The 12,889-nt window shown below is 35.5% G+C and overlaps 1 pseudogene; it reads right to left on the bottom strand.

The window, feature by feature from the left end:
- Positions 1–8,035: 8,035 nt before the first annotated feature.
- LOC102816062 lies at positions 8,036–8,262 on the bottom strand (annotated as a pseudogene).
- Between the last annotated feature and the right edge of the window lie 4,627 nt (positions 8,263–12,889).

The raw sequence follows: 12,889 nt of genomic DNA, 5'->3' as shown, positions 1-12,889 counted from the left end.
TGGTTACGAATCGGGCCACAAACCACAAGGTCAGCCATTCAAAACTACCAACTGTTCTGTGGGAGAAAGATGAGGCTTTCTGTTCCCATAAAGATTTACAGCCTCGGAAACCCTGCACAGGGTCTCTATGAGTCAGAACCAACTCCAAGGCACATAACAACAACAACGACATGGTCCACTCTGCTTTAATGAGACAATTCTTCCCCAGTCTGAAGGGCTTATTTTCAGGCACTGTATCTGACAATGTTCCACTGCTATTCATAAAGTTTTCATCTTCTGGCATTATATCAGACAATAGTCCACTGCTATTCATCAGATAGCCAGTGGTCTGCCTCTCCTTCTTCCTAGTCTGTTTAGTCTGAAAATGGTTCACTGTGACTGACCCTGATGTATTTAAAATATCAGTGGCATAGCTTCCAAGACCCAAGCCACTATCTAAGGACAAACTGGAAGATGAGTGGTAGAGTTTAATATTACTACAATACAGGTATCTTCTTTAGCAGTATTTTATTATACATCAATGAAGTTTTATTACACTGTATTAATCAATAGTATATTTTGATAACTACAACAAAAGCCCACCATTTTTTCTATATTATTAATTTCAGAATAAGGAAATTTCACCTAATAATGCTTATAATGAAGTTGTGGTGTGGTGCTGTAGGATAAAGCACTAAACCACAAGTTTGACTTGAACCACGAAGTTGGCAGTTCAAACTCACTAGTTGCTCTTTGAAAATTCTATACAGGGTCACTGTGAGTTGGAACCAACCTGATGGCATTCAACAGCAGAAATGACAACAATAACAACAATGCTCTAAAAATATCCTCTTATCAATTTTTTTTTTCTTGAGAATTTTTTTTTTTCTACACCTGTTGGTATTTGACCTAACTGTGTATGTGTGTGTGTGTGTGTTTTAAATGGTATGGTTAAGGTTTATTATATTTAATGGGATATTCTATTACCCCAGCAACTATTTCTCACTGATTTTCAGTATCATTATTGCTGTAAATCAAGTGCCTGTCTATGTTTAGTTTATTTCTAGTTTATCTCTAACATTTATTGATCATCTTCTCTTACAGTATAAGAAAATTGACATATTGAAGCATAGGTCATCAAATTGGGTTTCTTCTTTATGATGAAATGATAGTCTTACAGGGTTAACTCTGAAAGACAGCAAAGTTTATAGAACTCTAGTGATTCATGTGCAGGGATAGAAATTGAGCAGTGGAACAGAATAGACAGAACAAAAAAAATCCATAATTGATTAGTCAATAAGTGGAGTCCTGGGGTAGTGCTGTAGGATTAGCACTGAACTTCGAACCACAATGTGGGTTGTTTCAACCCACGAGCTGCTCCTCGGATATATTATACAGGGTTGTTATGAGTCAGAGTTGACTCGATAGCACTTAACAACAATAACAGCCAACAGTGATTTTAGGAAAATTATTGATCTATTTAAAAAAAAAATTAAGTTGCTGTTTTATCACAAATCCTAAACTTAAAATAATGTAGGATTTCATGTGAAACCAAAACTTTAATTTTCATAACTAAAGTATAAATCAAAACATATACATTCTTAGAATAGAAATAATTTTCTTAAATGAGATTCAAAATTATGCTCAACCTTAGAAAGAAGCGTGACATATTTAGCTACATTGAAATTAGAAGTTCAATTTTTCAAAATTAACCAAAATGAGACTGAAACAATGAATACCAAATCCAAATTCTATAGCTACAAAATGCTTAGCCAACAAAATTTAGCATCCAGAATATAAAAGAACTCTTCAATATTAAGAAATATTTAAAACAATATAATATAATATGTTTCAAATACACAAACAAGACCGTGAATTTAAATGAATATTAACATTTAATTTTGTATTAACATAAAATAGATGTCATCAATTTTATGAGAAAAATATTGGTGGGATGTCTTTCACACGAAACAGGGAAGTAGAATGCAAAAGACAGTGTTAGGAGAGGAGGCAGGGCTTGACAGCAGATAGGGTAGCGGTATAGTGAGGTTCGTCCTCAGCAATACCACAGAATACCAAGCAAAGTGGGTTCAGTAAAGAATTCCAAAACTCTGAAATACATAGGTAGGAATATTTAAAAAGTTTTAAGGCTTATAGTTAGTGGAACCTCTAGCAAAAGTAAAAGATCACGTACTTTTGGGGGAGTGGAATGGAAGAACAAGGCGGATCTGAGAACAATTAGGCAGATTTGCACTGGCTAAGTGAGACAGAAGTAAATAATGATGTATGCACAGCTTTGGAACAACAGGGTTCTGGGACACAGGGATTGAGACATGGATAGAATGGGCAAAGGGGGGAAATAATGTTAAGATGCTTGGATGTCATTTAAATCTTGGTTTCCCTGGCATACCATTATAAAATAGACACTTGAGGGGCAGAGAAAGGAACAGCCACAAATATCACCATAGAAATCTTGTAAGTCCATCTTCTGCCTATAACTAATTGGAAAACCTAAAATGGGGCTACAAAGTGCCCAGTGAAGGAGGCTTCCTGCGGAGCCTCTGCATAACATAAGACCATAGGTAGAATCATGAACTGCATCCAGAATCTTCTGAGGGGAAATTTCCACTTGAAAGGACAAGCAGACCAGCCTGGAGATACTTCTTGAAAGATAGACTGTCAGGAAAATTACAAAACAATTACAGCATTCAGACTGATTACTATAAGAACAAGCAAGTTGCTCACCCAGAAGACATCAAGGCAAGTGGTCAGGTCCCCTCAGGGAAGACCCCCTTCCAAGTCTAAAACTCAATGGAAATACAGGAGCAGACATGCGCTCTGATTGGTGACCATGTTCTCACCAATAAGGGGAAGTGAGGGGAAAAATAGCAATGAAACTGTGAGCTAAGCCCTACAACATTCAATAGACTCCTGTGAACCTGGTTGGAGACCTGGTTGGCCAGCAGTGTGGTAAGACCTGGGGACTCTTGGGCCAAGAGTTAGCGACATAGCCACAGACGACTAGAGTGGAGAGTGAAGTGTCCAGTGGATAAGAAGAGAGGGCATATGCACAAGAACACCCACACTTGCAGATAATACCCACTTGACCTGGCTTCAATGGCTGGATGATCAGAGCTCAACCTGAAGAAGAAAGAAGAGGAAAAAAAAAAAACAAAACATTAATCTGATACAATTTTATGAGCTTGACCTACACCTATGGATGCAGTAGCTCCAAATACGGAACAAATCTCTACAGAGAGAATTATTCCCACCCCCTCCATACACAGAGTAGACAGGGATGGACAACTTGGACATTGACTACCCAAAATGTGGCAGGATATAAAGGCAAGAATGACTGGCTTACAAGCTTTCAAGAGGGAGCTTAGATCCAGAGGACATGGAGGAAGGTAGAATCTCCACTGAGTAGTATCCAATCTGTCTGGGTGGGGTTGATGAAAGGAGATGGACATAGGTCTCTTCTGGTACAGTAGTGAATAGTTGTTATCAGGACTGACTGTGAGGATTGGAAATGTAATGGTAGCAAAAAGAGGGGAGTGGTTGACTTTGCAGCCCAGAAGCAGAGGTCCCTGGGACCATCAAGGGAGAAGAACAGTGTGCGGGACCCTACCCAGAGAAACAGTGATACCAGAGATGGAGGCAGAGACAATGATGTGGAGAGATGGAGTAGCTGGGGACTTTAGACCAAGAGAGGGAGAAGGTCTGTGTGCTGAAGACTAGGGGGCAGGCTTGCAGGGTATACCCTTTGGTTGGTTGATGATGCATGGAGGGGATTGTAACCATGGCAATAAAATGATATTCAATAGGATGAATGTAAAGTTAATGTTCTCCCATGTAAACTATCACATAATTCACAATTAAACATTGTTGTTGTTGTTGTTGTTGTTGTTCTTGTCAGGTGCCATAGAGTCAGAACCGACTCATAGCGATCCCATGCACAGCAGAATGAAACAATGTCCGATCCTGGGCCAACCTCACTACCGCTGCCACATTTGAGTCCATCAATGATGCCACCTGGCCAATCCATCTCGTTAGGGGTCTTCCTCTTTTCCTCTGACCCTCTACCTTACCCAGCATGACATCCTTCTCCAGCGACTGTTTCCTCCGAACAATATGTCCAAAGTATGAGAGACGAAGCTTAGCCATCCTGGCCTTAAGGAGCACTCTGGCTGCACTTCTTCCAAAACAGATCTATTGGTTCTTTTGGAAGTCCATGGCACTTTCAGTATTCTCCTCCATCACCACAACTCAAAGGCATCAATTCTTCTACGATCTTCCTTATTCACTGTCCAGCTTTCACATCCATATGAGGCTATTGAAAACACCATGGCCTGGGTCAGGCGCGCCTTAGTCCTCAAGCTGACATCTCTGCTCTTCAATACTTTAAAAAGTTCCTGTGCAGCAGATTTGCCCAATGCAATACGTTGTCTGATCTCTTGACTGCTGCTTCCATGAGTGTTGATAGTTAAAAAAAAAAAAAAGGCAGTGTTAGTATGAATTTGTGTGGGACATACTGCTGATGGAAGTACTTTTTTTAAATCAATTTTTAGACCATTTTTATGTTATTTAGTAAATAAATCTATATAGGTTAGTACCCTGAGTCAGTAACTACTGACTTCGGTAAGGTTCTGATTGATAGAGGGCATTGCCACTCAACATATATTCCAACCACTTTTGATTTTGTCTCTTTGTATCACATAGCCTAGAAAACTATCAAATTTATTTTCAAAACTTCCTTGTCGCTATCGTAGTTGTTAGGGGGCATCAAGTTAGTTTGATTCATATTAATCCTGAACAGGGTTCTGGAGACTGTTAATCCTTATTGGAACAGAAAGCTTCATCTTTCTGCTGTGGTACAGCTGGTGAGTTTGTACCCCTGACTTTCTGGTTAACAGTCCAATGCTTACCCTATAGCACCACTGGGTGCCCTCTTTGGCTATGGTGGTGATGGTTATTGTTAAGTGTAATCAAGTTGGTTTCAACTCATAGCACCTTTTCTGCATCAAGTTATAATTGGTATTTGGTAATCAGTCCTTGATTCTGTTAGCATCTTTTATATTAACCAAAAAGGAATGGTGTCATCTGAAATAATGTTGATCTGACACTTGCTTTATAGGCATTTATATCAACTGGCATAAACTCCATTGATCTTTTCTTGACTTCTCATCTACAAAAGCAAATTTGATATCTAAGTTTGTTGAGTATAATTCTGTGATAATTTATCTACACTATTGTTACTATTATTAAATTTATACATGGGATGATGTACATATTTATGAATAAAATATGTCTTAGCAATATGGTAGTATCATTATTGTGACTTATCATTTCAAAGATATATTTTATATTTAACACAATCAGCTTTTCAATGTTTGGGAAGCACATTTGAATTTAGTCTTCTGTCTCTATCAATACAATGGTGTCAATGAATAAAAACAATATTATCTCTTTAATTTTTATGCAAAGTGTTTTTCTAATTTAACTTTACTTTCAACCAATATTGAAGAAGTTGATTTCAGTGGGAAAGAAAAATAATAATATGACAATATTATATGGTATACAGGGATATCATCTGGCATAGTAGTTAAAGCACTTGACAGCTAACCAAAAGCCATGACATAGTAAAATGATGTGGCAGTCACTTCCTTAAAGATTTACAGCCTTGGAAACCTTCAGGGAGTAGTTCTACTCTGTACTTTTTAGTCCCTATGATTCAGAATCTACTTGACAGCAGTGGATTTGGGGGTATTGGGTATGTACACTTTAAGAAAAAGTCATGGTCCCAAACCTAGTCATCTTAAATTTCATCAAATATTGGAAAAAGTGAATATCTCAATTCCAGCATATTATGTCCACTGGGTCCTCAGAACCTACATTTAAAAGAAAAGGGCAGATGTTCATTGATTTACCATGAATAATGCATATAAGGAGCAAGGTGCTTGAATTTTCTCAGTGGAGCTTTCTTCCAAATGAATAGTATATAAGCAAACATAGAGTTGTTGCCTATTGAGAGTTTTCTGTTTGTAGATTACCTTCAAACAGATTCTTGACATCAAGAGTATGGAATATTTTGGGCATGGCATTTTATGCTTTTCCTCCAATTGTATATGAATAACAAGATTATGAATAACATTACTGGTCAATGGATAAAAGAGAAGTGCAGTGATAGAAAATTCATTCAAAGTTATCACAATTTTACCTCTAGTATTCAGACTCAAACCATGAGGCAAAATAGCATGAGGCAAATTATCAGGAAGAATTGAAACTCTAGTCATACAATGTGAATGCTATATTATAAGGAAGAAAGAGGAAATTGTTGAATATATTTAATGAAGCTCAGAAAGCCAAGGTTTTAAAATTATTTTGGCAGATGTGTGTATAGGAAATTATGTATTATATACTTCTATTAAGCTTAAATTAATGTTATTTAAATCAAATACCATGGTTGGCTATGTGCTGTGGAGTCAGTTTCGACTCATAGTGAACCTGCACAGGGTTTCAGAGGCTGTAAATCTTTATGGGAGCAGAAAGCCTCATCTTTCTCCCGGAGAACAGTTGGTAGTTTTAAACTGCTGACCTTGTGGTTCACAGCCTGATTTGTAACCACTACACTACCAGAGCTCCTTAAATCAAATACCTAGTACAATAAATGTCTGTTTTCTTTAAATAAGAAAGCAGATTGAGAAAAAGTGGAAACGTTTGAGAATTATATTCTGTTCCATCACTACTACACATTTATGTGATAATCTACATGGCTGATATAAAAAAGTTTTTGTAGAAATACAAGGGGACTTCACAAAGTTCATTGACAATTTCCATTATCTTTTTTTTTTTTTAATATTTGAGGACTTTAATACACTTTAAATATTGATTTTGAACAGCATCATCAATCAATTAAGGCCTTGGAAGAGTTCTATTATTTTACAAAACATTTTCCCCAACTACTCTTATAGAATATCTCAAGAGAAAGAAAAAATGACTTGATTTCTTTTACATTATAAAACAGATTATACTGTCCTAACTGAACCAAAAACAGAGAACCTTGGAAAAAAATTTCTATAAAACATTGTTTCAATATAATTTTATGAGCAATTACATTAAAATTCACATTTACAGGACTGTTTTAGAAATTTCTAAAAGATATGTAATTAGATCTTTAGAGCAAGATAGAACCTATTCTCATAGCACAGCCCTTAAAAAAACAAGAATAATACTGAGAATTAAGTGCAGTTCTATCAAGAATTAGAAATGAACTCTGTGTGCACAGTGTCACTTAAAGCAAAGTTCCACAGAAGTATAAGATACATCTATGAATACGAATTTCAACGGCAAACATCACTGGCTTCCATAGAACTGACATAAAAGGGGTTTCCAATCAAAATACAAGTGCAGTGGCTTTCATGCAATATACAGTTATGATAATTCTATACAGAGGCCCTGAATCCTTAAGTATTTGTAACATGATTTTATGCTGAGACACTAGTAAAAAACACATCAACTTTAATGCAAGAATGTGACACATTATGAACAACAGGATACTACAGAAAGCCTTTTTCTATAGCAGAAAATGCTGTTTTCCAGTGTAGTATATAGAGGCTGGTCATTGCTGATCCAGTGAAATTCTACGTCCTCCAGTTTGAGCAGTATTGTAGGATTCACAAATATTACATTTCATGCCTAACATATGAAACTGGACTGTGGATCATCCATTGCAATCATTGCAGAGAATTCTTTCAACATTTCTTCATAACATGTTCTATGTAAAAGATGCCCACATGGCAAAACATGTGCAACAACACGAGAGGTGTGGACGTCCTCCAGACATATTGGACAATTCTGCTGGGAGACATTTTCAATACACTTGTGTTTTACTTGGAGATTCATAGCAAGGCACAAGTTACATTTCAAACAGTGGAAAAAATCTTCTTTTGGACCAATCCTACAAATTCCACAGTTTTCACAATGATACTGCTTCTTGTCTTTGTCAAAAAGATTGCATATACTACAATAATATTCACCAAACAATGTGCTACATTCTTCACAAGTCTGCTGGGCATGTTGAATTTTTTCACAGTTCATGCACTGCACTTCCTTTACTTTAAAGCGGTCTAGTTGATGATCTTCGTTGTTATCATGACACAACCGGCAAGTATAAAGTTTGTCACAGCAAGGCGCCTTCAAGAGACATCCTCTGTTATAAAGCTCGCCGTCCCGCCACCCTTGCGCTTCTCCGCAGGCGCCATCTTCCCGCGCAGTCGCCGCCATCTCCTCCACCTCCCTTCACACTCTACAGACCCTTCCCCCAGGATGAAACTCCATTACCTTTCAATTCCATTTTCTATGAAGTTTTTGAAAACTATTCATATGTTACATAAAAGAACAATACTTTCTTTTAATTGTGCCAAATTTTATTCATTCATTATTAAATTAGTATTTCATTGTGCATATAAAGAGTAGCCCAGGGATAAAATGAGAAACAACCAGTGACAATAAAATGTGTGAGAATCATCCTTTTCCCAATAATGAAAACAGTTAACATTTATCTACTATTCATCAAGTACTTTTTTATCCCTACTGGAAAGAGCTGGAAACTGAGATGCATGGAAGTAAAGTAAATTACCAAGGTTGCACAGCAAGAATTTAAATTTGTATTTGAACACTTTCCTCACATGCACAGAGAAGAAAATATTATAAGAGGAAAAGCTTTGTAAAGATAAGTTTGAACCAACATAGGAGAAGAAATTTGAACCAAGAAAGTCATAATTTTCTAAAGTTTTAGCGACATCCAAAAGGTAATTTTCTGAACTTTAGTATCAAGCATTAATCCGAATGATTGCGTTTTTTTTTATCACCCTCTTTATTCTTTTTGCATATGGGTTTTATTTTATTTTTTCAATATCTGCAATAGTCCACAGAATTGTGATCCATTATCATCATGAGGAGAAAACTTAATGAGCCTGGTGGAATTAATTTCTGCCATAATTTAATGAATTCGATGACTTTTCAAACTAGTGGAAGAAGAGTAATGTATTCTGAGAAAAATGGTGATCCAATATATATTATTTAGAAGGAAAGCACAGTGATGCAAACAATTGATTATTCTGAAAATTAATTGGGCATTTATAAGCAAGATAGGGAAACTGAATCAGACCCTTTATCTTCATTTTTCATTTATTGATTAATTCATTTATAAATTATTTAAAAATCATACTAATTACATTTAGAATTTGTGCTGAGCATTCATGATACAGAAAGTAACAAAGAGGAGCAGTTCTTATTTCATGGGACAATTGACTCATCTCATAGGAAATTATAAGAATTTAATTATAGACAATAGATGTTAAAGGTGTTATGTAGGAAAATGAATTAGAAAGAAATTAAAATACAGATAAGACTGAAGCAAGAAATGCTAGCACTTGAGTGCTTAGTATGAACATAAAATAAAAAAAGATGAATTTTAAAAATAAATATATGAAAACATTCTTTGTTTAAACAATCCACTGAAATATAAGTCAGAATAAATACATCATTAACATTATAATATACATTTTTAAGTATCAATTGGCATTAAGCTTAATAATGCAAATTTATAGTAATCTAAATTATATTTAAATAGACCATTGTTTGCATTATTCTGCTATTATATTATTAAATATATTGTCATGCTTGTGAAACACAGAGTATGGTTTTCCAACTTACCACACAGTTTAGAGGTGAAAATAAAGTGTTGAGATCCTTCTTTCCTTCTTCCACTATGTTGTTGTTAGATGCCCTAGAATTGATACCAACCCATAGCAACCCTATGCACAACAGAATGAAACACTGCCCAGTCCTGGGCCAACCTCACAAGTGTTGCTGCACTTGAGCCCATTGATGCTGCCACTTTGCCAATCCATCTCCCTGGGGGTCTTCTTCTTTTTCTCTAACACTCCACCTTACCAAACATGATATATTTCTCTAGTGACTGGTCCCTCCTGACAATACGTCCAAAGTATGAGAGACGAAGTTTGGCCACCATGGTCTCCAAGGAGCACTCTGGCTGCAATTTTTCTAAAATGGATCTATTGGTTCTTGGGCAGCCCATGGCACCTTCAAAATTCTCCTCAAACACCATAACCCAAAAGCATCAATTCTTCTATGGTCTTCCTTATTCACTGTACAGCTTTTGCATGCATATGAGGTTATTGAAAACACCATGGTTTGGGTTAGGCGCACCTTAGTCCTCAAGCTGATGTCTTTGCTCTTCAACACTTTAAAAAGATATTTTGCAGCAGATTTGTCTAATGCAATATGTCATTTGATTTCTTGACTGCTGTTTCCATGAGTGTTGATAGTTGATCCAAGAAGAATGAAGTACTTGACAACTTCAATCTTTTCTCCATTGATAAGAATGCTGCATATTGGTCCACTGGTGAGGATTTTTGTTTTCTTTACATTGAGAAGCAATCCATATCAAAGGTTGTGGTCTTTGATCTTCATCAGTAAATATTTTAAGTCCTCTTCACTTTCAGCAAGGAAGGTTGTATCATCTGTATATCGCAGGTTATTAATGAATCGTCCTCCAATCCTGGTGCCACGTTTTTCTTCATGCATATGAGGATACTGAAAATGCCATGGTTTGGGTAAGACTTACCTTATTCCTCAAACTGGCATCTTTGCTCTTGAACACCTTTAAAAGATCACATGGAAGAAAGTCATTTTATTCTCCCACAGGCCAGCTTAAGTGTTTTCTCATGGCAGAAGAAGAGGTCCAAGAGAGTGGGAAAATAAGCATAATTCTTCTTGAATCTAACACCTAGCATTAACCCAAAGCACTTCCGATAAACTCTAGTGGGCAAAGCTAGCCCAGATTTAAGGTGTGAGAAAGCAGACTCTACCTCTTGATGGAATGTTGTATAAAATAAATTTCAAAAGACAGAATGACAAGGGCACAGTTATTAACTGGGAAGATCAACTGCAATCAATATATAAAAGTGCTATAACTGAAACTCATAAAAATATATTTTTGATTCAAAGTAACATCATTTATAAGTAGCATTAACTGTCTTGCCTGAGCAGGATTAATTTTGCTTAACAATATATGGATAGAGCATGTCCTCTATTTATGTGCATAAACAACTATCAAAAATATAGAAACTGTTTTAAACTTAAAGCTATTCTTCTTCCATTAAATAAGTTTGGGTCTTAATATCTTATTGAATAATGCTAATTGATTAATGAATTTTAAAAACATGTTTAACTGGGTGCTAGACTTGCAATGCTACAAAGATAATGTATGCCATTTCCCCTCAAAGAGTTTAACAAAGTGTAGATAAGATGGTATGTACAGAACTAATCCCAACTCAACACCATACAAGATGCTTAAGCTTTAAGCTATAAAATGACTTTAAGCTATAAAAATAAGGTTATTGGAGAAAGAAAAAATATTTTTACATGATGATTATTGGAGATGATGTCATATGAGTTGTATTTCAAATGATGCTTAGAAAAAGGATAAACCAGTGACAAATGGTATTTTGGCAGAAGGATGAGTAATTATAAATAAACTGAGGCTACAAAGAGTTTGATATTTTGTTGTCAAACAGCAGAATATAGGACAGAAAATGGGAGTGGATCTGTAGGATAAATATGCATTGGATTGCTAGACACAAGGTAGGCGGTCTGTGTACATTAGCAACTTCATGGTTGAAAGATGAGATTTTAACCCTACAAAGCAGTTTTACTCTGCCCTATAGGATTTCAATGAGTCAAAATCTACTCAGTGGCAATGGGTTAAATGGGAGTAGAAAGGACAGTATAGAGAATAGTATAGAGAATAGTATATATATAATAATATATATTCTTTATCCTTCCTTATTTTGGACACAGTTCATATCACTTATGCAGTCTTTTCCTCTGGCATTTTATATTTAACTGTGAAGGATAAAAAAGTTAAAGGAAACAGCAGTTACTCCTTTGCTAGTAGAGAGACTGCTCATTAACAAAGTCATGCTTTATAAATGGATAGTAGCTAAGTGCTAGATTTCAAAGTAACAAGAAAACCTTGCCTAACCTTTTTCTTCAAACTTTTGGATACACTCTTTGAACAAAATAGAGGTAAGACTACTTGGGACTTTAATAAGAATATGTAAGTGCTATTATTTTATTAAGAATTTTTTTCCTGTAATGAAACATGGATAATTGTATTATAAAAATCTTGTAAAATTGCTGCAAAATTATTTGTGTTGGAATATCAGCAACAAGAACTCCTTTGAAAATAGAACAATTAAATGATGTGGAACCTGTTTTTTTCTAGTGCAGATGATATTTGCATGGAAGAGAGTGACAAATGCATTAGGAAATGTCCATGAAACTGTCTCCAGAACCAAAATTTAAGAAAGGGGATGCTTTCACAGACATCGAAGCATTTTTTGTTATTGCTCTATCTTACCTTATATACTCATCCTTTTCATCAACTGTAATTAACAACAACAGTAAATAAAAGTCACCTCAGCATACGTCACCAATTCATTCCAATCTCGTCTTACTTGTGGACACTTGGAAATTAGCCGCTTGAGGTGCCACTAAATTTGGCCAATATCCTCATATTTTTTCTACAGATGAGGTAAATTTGAAGTGTACTTTATATTTTATCACATAGGTTCAAACTCAGTTCAACAAATGTTAACTACAGTGTGTAGTTTATTTTAAGTACGTCTTACTGTGTCATTTTTTAGATTAACTTTGTAACTTGAATTTAAATATTGATTTTCATATAATAAACAGAAGAAGGCTTCATTTATTTCCTAATGATTCTTGTGTAACTATACATTAACTTATGCTTTGAATTTTCTTCTAATTCTTTTTCAATTGTACTTGCAGAAGAGGATGGAAACTCCCTTATTCCCCTGTA

This window comes from Chrysochloris asiatica, unplaced genomic scaffold, assembly GCF_000296735.1.
Source record: "Chrysochloris asiatica unplaced genomic scaffold, ChrAsi1.0 scaffold00033, whole genome shotgun sequence".
In the NCBI taxonomy this organism is placed as follows: domain Eukaryota; kingdom Metazoa; phylum Chordata; class Mammalia; order Afrosoricida; family Chrysochloridae; genus Chrysochloris; species Chrysochloris asiatica.
The sequence above is the reverse complement of the archived record's forward strand: the minus strand, read 5'-3'. Positions and strand labels throughout refer to the sequence as shown.